The following is a 17755-nucleotide window of genomic DNA, read 5'->3' as shown; positions in this document are numbered from 1 at the left end:
CTGTTAACAACTGCCCCTTTTGAAAGTTCTTGCCTAATACCATCAGAATTGGCCTTTCTCCAATTTAGAACTTCAACTTTTAGATCTGGTCTACCCTTTTCCATCACTACTTTAAAACTAACAGAATTATGGTCACTGACCCCAGAGTGCTCCCCCACTGACATCTCAGTCATCTGCCCTGCCTTATTTCCTAAGAGTAGGTCAAGTTTTGCACCTTCTCTCATAGGTACATCCACATACTGAATCAGAAAATGTTCTTGTACACACCTCACTAATTCCTCTCCATCTAAACCCTTAACACTATGGCAGTCCATGTTTGGAAAGTTAAAATCCCCTACCATAACCAGCCTATCATACTTATAACAGATCTCCTTATAAATTTGCTTCTCAATTTCCCTCTGATTATTAGGGGGTCTATAAAACAATCCCAATAAAGTGATCATCCCTTTCTTATTTCTCAGATGCTCCCAAATAACTTCCTTGGATGTATTTCCGTGAATATCGTCCCGCAGTACAGTAATGCTATCCCTCATCAAAAACACACTTTCCCCCTCCTGTTTTGCCTCCCTTTCTGTCCTTCTTTTAGGATTTGCAAACAAACATTAAGCTGCCAGTCCTGTCCATCCCTGAGCCATGTTTCTGTAATTGCTATGATATCCTAGCCCCATGTTTCTAACCACGTCTTCTGCATTCCCTGTTCGGCCTCTTGCATTGTAGTTTATCAGTCCTACTTTGTCCTCTGCTTTGTTCCTGCCTGCCTTGACCATTTGACTCACTCCCTTTCCCAAATGTATCTCAGATTGATCTCTTTTCTCACTACCTCCTTGGGTCCTACCCACCCACCTGATGAGTTTAAATCCTCCCTAGCAGCTCTTGCAAATCTTCCTGTGGTTATATTAGCCCCTTTCCAATTCAGGGGCAATCTGTCCATCTCGTACAGCTCACTTATACCCCAGAAGAAATTCCAATGAACCAAAAATATGAACCCTCCTCCAATGCACCAGCTCCTCAGCCATACATTCATCTGCTCAATCCTCGTATTCCTACTCATGAGCCTGTAGCACCAGGAGCAATCCAGATATTACTACCCTCGAGGACCTCTTTTTAAAATTCCTGCTGAAGTCTCTATATTCTCCCTTCAGAATCTCATCCTTTTCCCTTCCTATGTCATGAGTTCAAATGCGTACAAAAACCTCATCACCTCAGGAGGAGATCTCCCACCCACAGCTTCCAACCTCATAATCCGGGAACCCTGCACTGCCCGGTTCTACTTCCTTCCCAAGATCCACAAGCCTGACCACCCTGGCCGACCCATTGTCTCAGCATGCTCCTGCCCCACTGAACTCACCTCTACCTACCTCGACACTGTCCTATACCCCCTAGTCCAGGAACTCCCCACATACGTTCGAGACACTACCCATGCCCTCCACTTCCTCCAATACTTCCCTTTCCCCGGCCTCCAATGCCTCATCTTCACGATGGACATCCAATCCCTCTACATCTCCATCCACCATGACCAGGGCCTCCAAACCCTCCATTTCTTCTTCTCCCGATGTCCCCAACAGTACCCTTCTACCAACACACTCATGCGTTTGGCTGAACTGGGCCTCACCCGCAACAATTTCTCTTTCGAATCCTCCCACTTCCTCCAGACCAAAGGGGAGCCATGGGCACACGTATGGACCCTAGCTATCCCTGCCTTTTTGTTGGCTCTGTAGAGCAGTTGATCTTCTGTAATTACACCGGCACCACTCTCCACCTCTTCCTCCGCTACACTGATGACCGCATTGGCACCACCTCGTGCTCCCGCGAGGAGGTTGAGCAATTCATCAACTTCAACACATTCCACCCTGACCTTAAATTTACCTGGACCATCTCTGACACCTCCCTCCCCTTCCTGGACCTCTCCATCTCCATTAATGATGACCAACTGGACACTGACATTTTTTACAAACCCACCGACTCCCACAGCTACCTGGATTATACCTCTTCCCACACTACCTCCTGCAAAGATGCCATCCCGTATTCCCAAGTCCTCTGCCTCCGCCGTATCTGCTCCCAGGAGGACCAGTTCCACCACAGAACACACCAGATGGCCTCCTTCTTTAGAGACTACAAGTTACCTTCCCACGTGGTCAAAGATGCCCTCCAACACATCTCGTCCACATCCCGCACCTCCGCCCTCAGACCCCACCCCTCCAACTGTAACAAGGACAGAACGCCCGTGGTGCTCACCTTCCACCCTACCAATCCTCGCATAAACCAAATCATCCGCCGACATTTCCGCCACCTCCAAACGGACCCCACCACCAGGGATATATTTCCCTCCCCATCCCTTTCCGCCTTCCGCAAAGACTGTTCCCTCCATGTCTACCTGGTTAGGTCCACGCCCCCTAACAACCCACCCTCCCGTCCTGGCACCTTCCCCTGCAACCGCAGGAATTGCAAAACGTGTGCCCACACCTCCTCCCTCACCTCCATCCAAGGCCCCAAAGGAGCCTTCCACATCCAAAGTTTCACCTCCACATCCACCAATATCATTTATTGTATCCGTTGCTCCTGATGCAGTCTCGTCTACACTGGGGAGACTGGACGCCTCCTAGTAGAACGCTTTAGGGAACATCTCTGGGACACCCGCACCGATTAACCCCACCGCCCTGTGGCCCAACATTTCAACTCCCCCTCCCACTCAGTCGAGGACATGCAGGTCCAGGGCCTCCTTCACTGCCGCTCCCTCACCACCCGATACCTGAAGGAAGAATGCCTCATCTTCCACCTCGGAACACTTCAACCCCAGGGCATCAATGTGGACTTCACCAGTTTCCTCATTTCTCCTTCCCCCACCATACCCCAGCTCCAAACTTCCAGCTCAGAAGACAGAGGGTAGTAGTTGATGGCAAAGGTTCATCTTGGAGTGCCGTCACTAGCGGTGTTCCGCAAGGATCTGTTTTGGGACCATTGCTGTTTGTCATTTTTATAAATGACCTGGAGGAAGGGTTAGAAGGTTGGGTGAGCAAGTTTGCGGATGATACGAAAGTCGGCGGAGTTGTAGACAGTGAGGAAGGATGTGGCAGGTTACATCGGGATATAGAGAAGCTGCAGAGCTGGGCAGAAAGGTGGCAAATGGAGTTCAATGTAGCTAAGTGTGAAGTGATTCACTTTGGTAAGAGTAATAAAAAGATGGATTACTGGGCTAATGGTAGACTACTTGGTAGTGTGGAAGAGCAGAGGGATCTTGGTGTCCATGTACACAGACCTCTGAAAGTTGCCACCCAGGTAAATAGTGCAGTGAAGAAGGCATATGGCGTACTGGCTTTTATTGGTAGAGGAATTGAGTTCCGGAGTCCTGAGGTCATGCTGCAGTTGTATAAGACTCTGGTGCGGTGGCATCTGGAATATTGTGTGCAGTTTTGGTCGCCATACTATAGGAAGGATGTGGAGGCACTGGAACGGGTGCAGAGGAAGTTTACCAGGATGTTGCCTGGTATGGTAGGAAAATCCTATGAGGAAAGGCTGAGGCACTTGGGGTTGTTTTCATTGGAGAAAAGAAGGTTTAGGGGTGATTTGATAGAGGTGTACAAGATGATTAGGGGGTTAGATAGGGTTGACAGTGAGAACCTTTTTCCACGTATGGAGTCAGCTATTACAAGGGGGCATAGCTTTAAATTAAGGGGGGGTAGATATAGGACTGATGTTAGGGGTAGGTTCTTCACTCAGCGAGTCGTAAGTTCATGGAATGCCCTGCCAGTAGCAGTAGTGGACTCTCCCTCTTTATGGGTATTTAAGCGGGCATTGGATAGGTATATGGAGGATAGTGGGTTAGTGTAGGTTAGGTGGGCTTTGATCGGCGCAACATCGAGGGCTGAAGGGCCTGTACTGCGCTGTATTCTTCTATGTTCTAATGATTTTGCCTCAGTGGTGCAAGAAAGAAATTTATCACTTGATTTTCTCAGGACTCCCTCGAGTAGTGCACTAGAACTCAAGTCCGTTGGATGCTGCCTGAATTGCTGTGCTCTTCCAGCACCACTGATCCAGAATTTGGTTTCCAGCATCTGCAGTTATTGTTTTTACCTCAAGTCCCAATAGTCCCAGAACTGATCAGAGGTCAGGACCACCATGTTCCAGTAAGGAGGAAGGACAAGTTTGGCAAGGGATAATGAGGGAGATTATGAATTAAGTCAAAAAGAAAATAAAACACGCATATACAAAAAGTTAGAAAGCAAAAATCAAACAGGGTCTGAGATGAATAGAAAGAAAGCAGAAAAGAACTCAAGAAATTAGGAGAGCAATGAAGGGCCATGAAATGTCTTTGACGAGTAGGGTTAAAGAGAATCCAAAAGCATTTCATACATATATTAAAAACAAGAGGATAGGGAGAAGGTAGGACTGCAAGGATAAAGGAGTGAACTTGTGCTTGGAGGCGAGGACATGGGCATGATCCTAAGTGAGTATTTTGAGTCAGTATTCACTAACAACATGGAGGATAGAGAGATTATTGTGGGGTATGCTAATACGCTAGGACATTTTGAAGTCATAAAAGTAGTATTAAGTCTCTTGACAAGCACTGAAGTGCACAGGTCCTCAGGGCCCAATGGGATCTACCCTAGGTTATTGAGAGGGGCAAGACAAGAGATTGCTGGAGCCTTGACCAAAACCCGGTGAGTTGGTCATAGAGTCATACAGCATGGAAACAGACCCTTCATTCCAAGTCGAACGTAATCTCAAACTATTCCCAACTGCCTGCTCCTGGCCCATATCCCTCCAAACCATTCCTTTTCATTGTATTCTCTCTAGCCACTAGAGGGGTCCTTGAGGACTGGCAAGGAACTAAAGTTATTCCTCTGCTCAAGAAGGGAAATAGGAATAACACAGGAAATTATAGACTGGTGAATCTCTCAGTGGTTGGGAAGCTTTTGGAGAGAATTCTTAAAAGTTCTTAGAGATAGAATTTACATGCATTTAGAAAAGCATGGCCTAACTAGGCACAGTCAGAATGGTTGTGCAGGACAGGAGATGTTTTACTAACTTGATTGAATTTTGAGGTGACAATAAATGGTGATCGATGAAGGTACAGCATTGGATGTTGTTTACATGGATTTTAGTAAAGCTTTTGTCAAGGTGCCACATGGCAGGCTTACCCAGAAGATTAAGGTTCATGGTGATTTGGTCATTTAGATTCAGAATTGGCTTGACCACAGAAAGGTAGTGTGGAAGAGTGGTGGAGGTCTATGACTACTGGTCTTCCATAGGGATCCATACTGGGACCTCTGCTGCTTGTGATATAAATAAATGACTTGGATGAAAACTTAGATGGATGAGTTAGTAAGTCTGCAGATGATACAAAGATCAATAGTGTTATGGATAGTGTAGAAAGTTGTCAAAGGATACAGCGGGATATAGATCAGTTGCAGACATGGGCTGAGAAATGACAGATGGAGTTTAATCTGGCCAAGCACTGAAGCACAGATTGATCTTAGGGTTCAAGTTCATAGCTCTCTGAAAGTGGCCACACAGGTAAATAGGGCAGTCAAGGCAGTGTATGGCATGCTTGCCTTTATTGGTCAGGGCAAAAAAACCTATTTTTTTCAGTCCATAGTACAAGCCAAAAAAAAAACGAGGCCCCCTACAAATTCAGAAGTGTTTACAATAAGTTTACAGAAATGTTTTAGCCATAAATTGAGAACTTGCACAATGAAGTGTGGAATATTTGTCACAGGTCACAAAATTACAGTCATTTAGTATATTTATGGTAAAGATATTTGTAGTACAATTTTCTATTGTCAGAACATTGCTACAATTTTTCATCTCCTGCCTCTCAGATTAAGATGATTCAGATGATTCAATTTTTAAAATGACTTTCTTCCCCTTGCTTGTTTACAAAAATGCCTCGATTGCCTGGTAAGGCCCATTATTCACATAATAACCCCAAAACCCATTGTCATTCTCTGAATGTCTGCCCAGCGTTAGTCTCAAAATGAGAAAGATTGTATTCATCCCATTGCAATTAAGAGACCAAGGCTATTTTATGTAACAAATCCAAGTGCACAAATTATGATCAAATAACAACCCACACAAAATAAAATCACCCAGCATATGCTACAATTCTCCACAAAGATATACTTGACCACAAAATATTCTAAATTCTAATTCTGTTTCCAACTGAATTATTGCAGTTACAGCACAAGAAATATTATTTGTTTACATCAGAATGCCTGTGTTCGATTATGCATTTTACTAACAAGTTTACATCACGAATGCACAGTTGAGAGATTACTCCAGAGTCAAACCCAAATTACCAGGCAGATTTCCCCTCACCATAAATTACCTGCATTGAACAGTTATACTGGTACACTACTTGCGCATTCCAGCTCTTCAGCTGGTTCTACATGTAAATAAAGCTTCTCTGTAAACTAATATTAATGACTGCCAGCACCATCATCTGCCCATATTTTAATTTCAAATGCCCACTTTACTAAATCAATGCTTCAAGACTTCAAGCTTTAATCAAACAACTTGTATAAATTCATCATGAGCATCGATTGCCTGATAAACTAACATTTCACTTCAATTTAACGTTCTTGCAGATTAGGCCCCAAATAGATACATGACTGCCGAGTCAAAATATTAAAGTTATTGTGCAAGATACTGTGATGATTCACTGAATCGGTGCGTAGGATGACCAAGTTGTTCTATAGTGAGATTCAGTATGCTGAGCCGATAAAATTCCTCAAAAATCCACAGAATAAGTGCTCTCATTGAATCACACAAGGGTAGATGCATAGATTGTTTTGGGTGGTCAGAGAATCTAAAACACAGGGGCAGAGTCTAAGGATAAATATGCCAATCATTTAAGACTGAGGTGGCAAATCTACAGTCATGGAACTTGGGAATTATCTACTTCAGAGGATCCCATCGTTAAATATGTGCGAGGCTAAAATAGATAGATACTTGGTTGCTCAGGAAACCAAGGGATATGAGAAAGGAGACATGAAGCCAAAGATCAGACATGATTGAAAGGTTGACCTTAACTGATCAACTGAACGATGTTTTAGGTTTCCTTTGTTGACAAGTCAATCATAGCACTTGCTGTCCTACTGCTCCTTTTAAAAAAGGTATGATTAGTCTATATGCCTATGCGTGCTCTTATGTCCGCACAGAATATCCAAAGTTCACATTTCAAACCCAACACCATGTGCAACAGCAGCTATTTTGGTATTAACAATGAAAACTTATATCTAAAAGCCACTTGATATGCAGCATTTGGCAGAACTAGCGACACAGATCGCTGAATAGACCAATCAGCAAAACTACACTATATAAAGTGACCCCATTTCCAATGGATTTGATTGGCTGCAAGTCTGTCATCTTAGTGATGAAAGGATACTAGCGATGGCCTACAATGGGCCAAAATCTCATCAGTACTCGAATAAATGACTCAATTCACCCACACATTGCAGCTTACAAATCCAAAAACAGTATTATAATGTGGAATAAACTATGCCAAAAGGTTTCCTAAAATTAAAGAGATCAAATTTTTCAAGTACAAGTTTTGCAGACAACATGCAATAACACTAATACATTTTCCAACAATGAGATATTCCTTTTCTAAAGTTGGTATGTTGCACTATATATTATCTTTTACCACAAACAATTGCCTTGATCTAAATAGTATCACCCAATTGGTATGATAATATAAATTCCTCTTATATTCCTACATTTGCACAAAACCTGAGATTGAATAACTGTTTAACAAATTTAATATTCACTGTTCGACAACATGCCCCAGGGCCCTGAAAACTATTGGGAGGGTGGAGGTGGGGGGGAAGGGAGCAATTCAGGATCCGAAACAAAGAATTAATATAAAGCCAAAAAATACCAGTATGAATCTCAGTATTTATTGTTGAATTGCCACCAGCTGTCTCTGACAGGATGTGAATGACCTTATCAAACTAAGGATGTTTACAGTAACCTAGTACACCCATGTTGATTGAATTTATTGCTGTCTCGTTTACTGACTAGATTTAGAAGAAAAAATATTCAAAAGCAATGTTCAGTCTGTTCGTGTGTTGAAAGCCCAACAGATGACGAGATTTCAAATGGCACAGAAAAAAAACAAAGCTAAATCTGAACAAATTAGAAGTCCATGGGTTGAATTTTCCAAGGAGTGCCAAAAATGAAAAAAAACAGTTCTGCATTTCTAACAGGAGATACTAAACAGCCAGGAGAAGGTTAATCACACCAACTTGTTCATTGCAGTCAGCTACACCGTTCTGTCTAAGTTGCATGGCTGCACTTGCACCATGTACTCCAGGTTTCTTCACATGGCAACTGGCACCAGCACTGGCCTGGAAGTTGCTGCCGAGCACAGACTTCAAAGCCCTGCACAGCTGAAAAGAAAATTAGATGGACAACTAATCAGTTGCCATGTTCTGAACTTTATATGCCCAGCATCACTGCCAGCCACTTTACAGCTCCTGCGAAAGAGTAACTACACAAGTGTGAAGTTAGGGTGCCAGGGCAGTAGTGTGCCAAATAGGTTTGGGTAGAGTGCTGGGATAGAGGAAGTGAATAGGGTGCCATGATGCCAGATAAGAGATGTTCTCTTTGGATAGGTGGGGTCAGGCTGGAGATGTCAGATGGGTTGGGGATATAGGTCCTGAAGAACTGGAGGTTGTTAGAGTTATATAGCTCAGAAATGGGCCCTTTAGTCCAACTCGTCCATGCCAACTAAGTTTCTTAATTTAAACTAGCCCCATTCGTTTTCACTTGGCCCATACTCCTCTAAACGTCTCCTATTCATGTACTTGCCCAAATATCTTTTAAATCTTTAACTGTACCTGCATCTACCACTTCCTCTGGCAGTTCATTCCACATACAAGCCACCCTGTGTAGAAAAGGTTGCTCCTCAGATCCCTCTTAAATCTTTCTTCTCAGCTTAAAATTAGGTCCTCTAGTTTTGAACTCCCCCTCCGTCAGGAAAAGCACTTTGCTAGTCATCCTATCCACGACCCTCATGATTTCATCTATTAGGCCACCCCTCAGCCTCCTATGCTCGAGCACAAAAAAGGTCCCATCTACCCAGCCCCTCCTTACAACTTAACTCTCAGTCCCCGTAACATCCTTATAAATCTTTTCTGCACCTTCTCCAATTTAATAAGATCCTTCATATTGCAGGGCAACCAGAACCAGACACAGTACTCCAAAAGTGGCCTTACTGATGATGTCCTGTATAACCACAGCATGACGTCCCAACTCCTACACACAGTCAGTTCTGCGATAACATGCATTTCTTCAATGCAAGTTGGCTATAGCGCAACTGAAGAATTTAGACCATTATTTGTAGTATGCGAACATTCCTTACCTATATTGGTGATAATGAGATTCTGGTCCCATTGGTTTAAATGGTGCTGCTACTATACAATTATAATGTGGGATCACACAGAGACGGAACTTTCGAGTTATATCAGAACAGTCTGTACTCAATACTCTAAGTATGTCAACCGTCTTCTTAACCACCCTGTCTACCTGTGACGCAACTTTCAAAGAACCATGTACTTGAACTCCTGGAATCTGTTTGACAACACTCACCAAAGCCCTAACATTAACAACCCAAGTCCCGCCCTTTCTCATCTTACCAAAATGCAACATACTGCAATTATCCAAACTAAACTCCATTACCACTCTGCAGGTCATTGGCCCAACTGATCAAGAGCCCTTTGAAATCTTAGATAACCTTCTTCACTATCCACTATACCACTAATTGTCTCTCAAAAACTCCTCCAACAAATTACCCACCACTGATGTTTAGACTCACCAACTGTAGATTCCAGGCTTCTCACAGACTTTCTTAAAAGGAAGGCACAACATTAGTCATCCTCCAGTCTTCTGGCACCTCACTCATGACTGTAGAGATTTTACAAATATCTCTGATAGGGGCCCCACAATTTCTTCCCTCTCTCCTTCCCACAATGTCATAAGATACACTTGATCAGGTCGTGGAAATTTGTCCACCTTTATGCTTCTTAAAATATCCAGCATCACCTTTTCTGAAATGTGGACTGGTTTTCAAGAAGTCTCCTTCGAGCTCCCTAGCTTCAATTTCTTTCTCCACAGTAAATACTGATGTGAACTTAGAATCTCTCCTGTGATTCCACACACAAGTGGCCTTGCTGAACTTTAAAAGGGACCTTCTTCTCTCCTTAGTTACTCATTTGCACTTAACATATTCATAGAATTTATTTGAATTAACCTTATCATCCATGGCTAAGGTTACTTTATATATTTTTCTGCCTTCCTGATTTCCCTGTTAAAAGTGCCCCTACTCTCCTTGTACTTGTCAAAACATTCACTTGACCCTTTTGTCTATACCTGACACACGCCTCCTTGTTCTTCATTTTCTCTATTCATTCATTGTTTCCTACTCCTCACAGCACTACCTTTCACTTTAATAGGAACATCATGCCCGTGAACTCTCATTGAGAGATGGGATTTTTTTCCCCCAGGGGTTGGGGGTGTGTGTGTGTGCACACGCGTGTGCGCATGTGTGCAGGGTCTAGAATTATTGAATGCAGCAATGAGATCTGAAGGCTGCAGTGTCTCCAAATGAAAAATGAGGAGTTGTTCTTCCCTAAGAATTGCTGAGAAATTGAAGCCTAGGGGAGATCAGCCATGAACTTGCTAAATTCCTTTGCTGGAACATAGAATATGAGAGAATCTAACCATTGCCTGTTGAATTTAAATATTATCACCACTGAATCCCATATCACCATCCTGGGGATTACTAGTGGCTAAAAAATTATTTGGAGCAGCCATAAAAAAATGGTTGCTACAAGAGGAAGATGGAATTTCTGCAGTAACTAACTCATCTGATCTCTCTCCAAAAGGTTGAAAGCAAGGAGTGTAACAGAACAGTTCAAGTACCTAAATGAGTGAAGTTCCAATATGTTAAGCACCATCCAGAAAAAGTAATCCTTGAGGGGTACCTGACAAGACCATCAACATTCAGTCTTCAAATAGTGGTGGAAATGACCATCTACAAGTTGCCCAACAATAATTCACCAGTCTCCTCTGACATCACCTTCTAAAGCCACACAGAGTCTGCCATTTAGAAGGACAAAGGCAGTGGTTGTATAGTATCACCACCGCACGCAGGTGCCCCCAAGCCACACATCATCCTGATTCACAACTTCATAATTCCTTCTTCACGGTCACTGGGGCAAAATCCCGAATCTCCCTTCCTAATAGTACTGTGGGCCTACCTACCCTCTTTGCTGCAGCAACTCATGAAAATACTTCACTATGAAAGGCAATTGGGGATGGGCAATAAATGTTAGCCGAGTTATCAATAACCACATGCCATGAGCAGGAACTAATGCAGACTCTATACAAGATTCACAGAGATAGTATAAGAGGAGAAAAATAGTTATTTATATTGAATGCTTTGCCACATTTTATACAACAGCTTTGAATGCACAAAGCTGGAAGAAGTTTGTTCCAGCTTAGACTTAGTTGCACATCAGGTGCATAGTCTTTCATTATCAACAGTTAGCCACTTGCTCTAATCTCTCACCTCATCAATTGCACACCACATTTTCCAACATAAACTTACAGAAACAAGAACCTCCAGACAGTACTATGAAAGATGATGTCAATTGTAAAATTACCTTCCAAATCTCTTTTTTTTAAATGAAGGAACTGGCAATTTGGTAATTGATTTGAGAATCTAACTTTGGTAAATAAATAAATTCTATTCAGGTGATTTAGGCAACTATTTAGACACTTTTCCAAATTCATTGTTGTCAGATGACTTTATGAAGGAAAAGAAAACCTGAACCAATTTATGCAGAACACCAGGTTGCTTGAAATAAAACTGATGAAGGGTGATATAACAGAGGCAGCATTCAATATTGGTGCGAAGTCTGAACACATGAAAGAGAAAGCATTATCAGCTGCAGTCTGAAATAACAAAGCTGTGTATTAAAAACCCGAGACTTCTGTTTCATTTCTTTCATGAAAAGATTGGAGCAGTACCTCTTATGTGGTTTAAGAGAATCAATTAAAAACACAACATTCAGAAAATTAGCTATGTACTCCAGTCATTTCCTCAATTTCCGAATTGTTAGGATATCTAATTATTGAGTAGCTGTTTAAATGTATTTTCATATAGGCTGAGAAATGCAAACTAATCCTTCTTATATAACTTGTTCAATGATTCCTCAAATACCTTGCAAATATAAAGGATAACTAATTTATAAATTCTACATCCACTAAAAAGCCCAAGCATCAATCATGTTAAATGAACCACAGGTGATGAATAAACAGCCACAGTTGCATGTTTAAGCTTTCTCAGATGATCAAACATAACTTATTCTAAACAGATTACTTCAACCATAGTTCAATCAGCAATTCTGGTGGGATTTAAATAAGCAAACAGATGCACTCAGTAAAACAAGCAATATTTGTAGCATTTTGAAAGGTTAATGCTTCCTATTCTCAAATCCAATTCCAACCCCTCAAAGGGGGCATTTAGAAATATTTTAATTTGACTGATCCAGTCATCATATTGCTCAATTATGAAGCAGAGAAAAAAAACAAAATGCCAGTTTTGACTCAGTGACAGAACGCTAGCTGAAAGCATTGGTCATCTTATCTGTGACCAATGTGTCAATCATATATTTGAAAGATATTCGCAGCTCACTTGTCAGGCTTGAAATGGAGATTGAATGCTTCACATTTTGAGTCAAAAAACCCAAGGCTTTGAATACTAAAGAGGGTAAAAAGTTACTGGATTAGGCAGAAATGCAGTTGAAGGTAACAGATTTTATTGATTGGCAGAGCAGATTTGAGGGGGTCAATGGCCAACTGCAGCTTCTCATTCATAATGTCAAAAAAATTCATTCAGAAGATACGCAATGTAAATTCACTTAAAACAATCAGGTAAACATGCTGTCTTTCACAGAATCTTGGTAGCATCTACTTGAAGCAAACTGTACCAAGCTTAAACAGTGGGTTACTGTAAAGACTGTATGGGGAGAGGAAACGTTTACGAGACCAAAGAAAAAGGAATTTCCATTCTTTGTGGCATTCATAATTAAGTACTCATTGCTTTAAAAGCATACTCAAAAGAAAAAAAACGAACGGAAATCTAAATTGATGTCTCTCCATATTCATGCTTCGTTCTCAGACTGTCTTTTCCTTTCAGTACAGTAGCACAGCTTCTATTTGATAGATATTATTTTGGAATACATGCACAAGTTCAACAATTCACTGATTGCATTTTCTTTTTGTGCTGTGGAAGGAAGATGGAATGAGGATGGGAGAAAGTTCTCTCAACGACATCCTCTGGAATAACCTAACAGCAAGCTTCTCGATTTTTGCATAATTCCGGACATGCGGACTGCCGAAGTTGCTGCCGTTTCAGTGGCGTAGCGATGATCAAAGCAAAGTTCTGTCGTCATTGCCACCTTAAAATCCGCGATCTTGACAATCTGACCGACAGTTATCACAGAGCAATGAACTGAACTGCAGTAAATAGCTACTACAGACTGAAAAATTCCAGTGCATCATAGATCAGGAATGAAGCATGTTATACAGTAATCATTCGAGTATATAATTAGCAGTTCAGTGATCAAACCAACATGCTAATGTACCTGTAACAATTGTACAATTAATATAGAAAACATCTAAAAAAAACTTGGCTGGATTTCACAATGAAAATTGGATGGCATTTTGTCTATTTTGTTGCAGTTGTTTGACATTTTAAATAAATTGGCTGCTGATTTGGAATAAAACCAGGTGCAAAAAGATAATAATCAAGAAGAATGAGATGTTATCTATTTCATAGAAAATGCCTCAGTACACGAGAAGATATGCAACATTTATTACTGGATCAGATCGATCTGGATGACTGCGTAATTCTTCTATTTCTGTTAACTTTAACCTATAGGGAGAGTCAGATGTGCCAGTTTTATATTTATAATTGGAATTTTGAAACAGTTAGGTCAACTTAAAAGGCCATTGTAAATTCATTATACTGGGTTTGTGGGATTGCAGCTGGATTTTTGGACAGATGATATTCAATTATTCCATTTTCTCCCCCTTAAGGAAAGAAAACAGGGTTCTTACTCATTACATGCAAAAGGACAAATATTTGCTTTAATCAAGGCCACCAAATTATAACAACATTAACTGCATTCCAGAGCCTCGACAAATAATTCAGAGATATCTGTTCAAAGCCCACAAGCCAGTTCGAGAATTCAAATTCTGTTAATTAAATAAAAGCAGATATAAGAAGAAAGATTTTGTTATAGCATTCATAACACTACCAGATTGTGTTGAAACTTCATGTGGTTCACAAATGTCCACCAGGAAATAAAAATCTGCCATTCCTAATTGGTCTGGGCTGCATGCAACTGTAGACTCACTATGGTGTACATAACTCTTACATGTCCTCTGAAATGGCCCAAGTAATGCACTCAGTTGGGCAACTATGAATTAGCAATAAATCTCAACATCACATCATTAGATTAAGTAAATATAGGTACTGGAAATACAAGGGTACCAGAACAATGTCAACAGACTTCCAAAACATCACTGACGTTGTTTGCAACAAGATTTTGAAAGTAAATAAAAGTAAACCAAAGATCTTATATTTAATAACAATAATAGTTTACTTTATTCTAGGTTCAATGACTAAACATTATCTGCAATAACAAAACAATTCAAACAAATAACTACAAACCATTTTTAATTTTAACGTACACAAAATACTTTAGAGATAAGAAACATTCTGAACACACTTCAGAGATATACATTTCAAAGAAAGGCAATAAAACAAAGTTGAATAAAAACGTCTGTTTCTACAAATATTTGATATAATCAAAGTATTGCATAAAAACAATGATGTTTGTCATGAAGCAAATATATCTTTTTCAAATCAATGGCTTGCATTCTTGTTTTCTAAGTGTTATATACATCTTGATAAGCTCAATTTTGCTTTAAATTCAGTAGAGCATAACCTTATGTTACATTGTGAAGAGATTTTAAAAGATGCTCCATCAAGTTTACATCTTACACTTCATTCAATAATAACATTCAAATAAATAAAATTTGGACACACCTGGATTATAAATCAACACAGCTACTAAAAAAAACTTGAATAGCATCGTGCAGGTCAATCTAATTGACTGCAGAAAAGAGATTTATCTTAACTAAAGTGAAGACTGGGGGTGAAATTAATTTGTATTTTTAAAAGTACTTCTTTCTTCCCCAGACTAAGATCAGAAATTTCTCTATGGCTAAACCCATAGAGACTAATATTTTATCTATAACTATTCTGCAGATATTGCGTGAAAACTAGCACAGTTCCAATACAAATATGCACATCACCACTGTATCCTACCTTAAATGTTTTTATCCATCTAAGACCAACCTGCAGAAGTGACACTAGCATTTGCCACATGAGAGGCAATGATGAACACAAATGATCACACTCTGTGCTACATGTACAATTTTCAAATGCATGTACTAGCTGCACAGGGGAAAATTAGCCAACTTGACATGACTAATCCAGTACTTTCAAAGACAGCACTGCACAAAGCTTCACACTTTACTAACAACATTGTTTTCTAGTAGTGATGCTGCAATCACTATTTTCTGTGTTACTGGCCCAGAATAACTTCAATAAAATGCTCATATCTGGCAAATGATCATTTCAACTCAAAAGCCAATCCTCTATTTTAAAAACATGTTTAAAAAGTGACCAGTGTAAGAGAGGTCAGGTTTGTGATATATTGCATAAGGAACTTATGCAAAAAAAAGCACATGTCGAGAGAGTGGTGCTGAAATACCACAGCAATGACTTGCCTGAAACGTCGATTCTCCTGCTCCTCAGATGCCGCCCGACCTGCTGTGCTTTTTCAGCGCCACACAACTCTGATCTCCAGCCCTCACTCTCTCCACAAAGAAAAAAAAACACGTCAACCCTAAACCCTAAGTGATCCAATTTCAAAAAAGTTCATACTAATAGAACATTATAACGCAAGCCCTTCGGCACTCGATGTTGCGCCGACATGGCATATAAAGCTAAAATAAAAGTTGTTGCAAACAATCGTACTGAGCACAACCAAACTTGTATTTCTACTGGAAGTTTCACAACTCCCACTAAAATCAATTCGTTACTGCTATCTTTTCAGCCTTTAACAAGCATTTCAGCCTCCTGAAGCAGTGCGCACATCGACACCTTTCATCCGGGAGAAGGTAAGGACAGCTCCTGTCCCAGAAGCAAAACAAAAATCAAAACTGTCAGCACGTTACAATTCAGGACAGGCAAACTGCCAACGTGTCTAACTCAAATACGTTGCACCGAAACTTGTAAACATTTACACGAGTGTATGCAGTCGGACAGTGTTACTTTCCAGAAAGTGCATAGACATGACTGCGAATCGAGGGTATTCTGGCTGCAGAAAATGATCAGACTGCATGGGGGGGAAGAGACTTGTCAACAGTTACCGCTGTTTTATGCACAGTGCCCCGTGCAGAGAGAGAAAGGAAAAGAGATCCTGAGCAAGGAGCCCCTCGGGCACCGCAAAGCCATCAGCGACTGAGGCACCAACTGATGGAGAAAGAAATGCACACACAATATATATATATAAAAAATAGAACAAAGTAGTAGATAAACCTCGACTTCAAAACGAGAGATCCTTCACAGCTCTGCCAGAGACAAACTTAAAATTGGAAATTTATTCCTGCGGGGGGGGGGGGGGGGGCAAGACACTCCATGCACCGAACAAACGGTTATAATTCCGAACACTTTTTTAAAAAAAGGGGACAATTTACCACCTTAGCCCTCCCCTCACAGTGAGAGCCCTCCCCTCACTGAGAAATGACAACTCCTTGGGGGTGATAAACAGAAACAGAAACAGTTTAATTTTGAATTGAGGAGGACGGTTAGCCACGCGGGAGTTACGACTCACCCGTTGTTTGCAGCAAGGCAGAAGTTTGTCAGTCTGAGCCCGAGTGATGGGAGTGGGCTGGGCAGCGTCCCTCCCTGACAAGGTGCTGAAAACCCTCCCTTTCACAGCATCACCAGGTGAGCCCCGGACACCGACATCCAACCGACAACCTCGGGGACAACTTCAAAAAAAACACTCGCTCGCCTCCACGCACCGGCTCAGCCGACTCCGGCAGCCCGGGTCCGCTCCGGGAAACTGGGCTGCTTTGAGCTGTCACCGGCTCCCGACTCGAGCTGGAGCTGCTGCTGCTGCCGTTGGCGCCACCGCCACCACCATCCACCCGCTCCCTCGCTGCACATTCCCTTGCTCGGCGCCGCCCTCCTGCAACCACCCATCCGTCAGTTACCTCCTCAGTGCGCACGCGCCCCAACGCCGTGTGCCCGCCCCGGCCACCAACACCGCCGCCGATTGGCTCCCGCGCCCGCAACGCCGCGCCAATTGGTCGCGACCGCCGTCGAGCACGTCGCTGATTGGACCGCGCTGAACGCTGTTGATTGGTTCAATCGGAGCGGGCATCACTGACTGGCTATTCCGGCTCCGTCCGGCTCTGATTGGCTTCCTTCCGTGGCCGGTGATCAGTGCTGTCAATCAAACCGTGCGGGCAGAATCTTGCAAGCGTAGAACTTAGCTAATGGATAGAAACATTGTGGTTACATTATTCGCTGAATCCTTTTATCATTTCAACAACAAAGTTAACTTTAGAACAAGATCGATCAACTTATTTCATTAATAAAAAAGTGCAA

The 17755-nt window shown here is 41.8% G+C and overlaps 1 protein-coding gene across 1 annotated transcript in view; it reads right to left on the bottom strand.

Moving 5' to 3' along the window:
- stxbp6 (syntaxin binding protein 6 (amisyn)) overlaps nt 1–17281 on the bottom strand; it is a 210236-nt gene extending 192955 nt beyond the window's left edge. The window contains exon 1 of the mRNA XM_072569021.1: nt 16974–17281. The gene's annotated coding sequence lies outside the window, so the exon portion shown is untranslated. The remainder of the gene's footprint in view (nt 1–16973) is intronic.
- Between the last annotated feature and the right edge of the window lie 474 nt (nt 17282–17755).

Source organism: Chiloscyllium punctatum, chromosome 4, assembly GCF_047496795.1.
Source record: "Chiloscyllium punctatum isolate Juve2018m chromosome 4, sChiPun1.3, whole genome shotgun sequence".
NCBI lineage: Eukaryota > Metazoa > Chordata > Chondrichthyes > Orectolobiformes > Hemiscylliidae > Chiloscyllium > Chiloscyllium punctatum.
The sequence above is the reverse complement of the archived record's forward strand: the minus strand, read 5'-3'. Positions and strand labels throughout refer to the sequence as shown.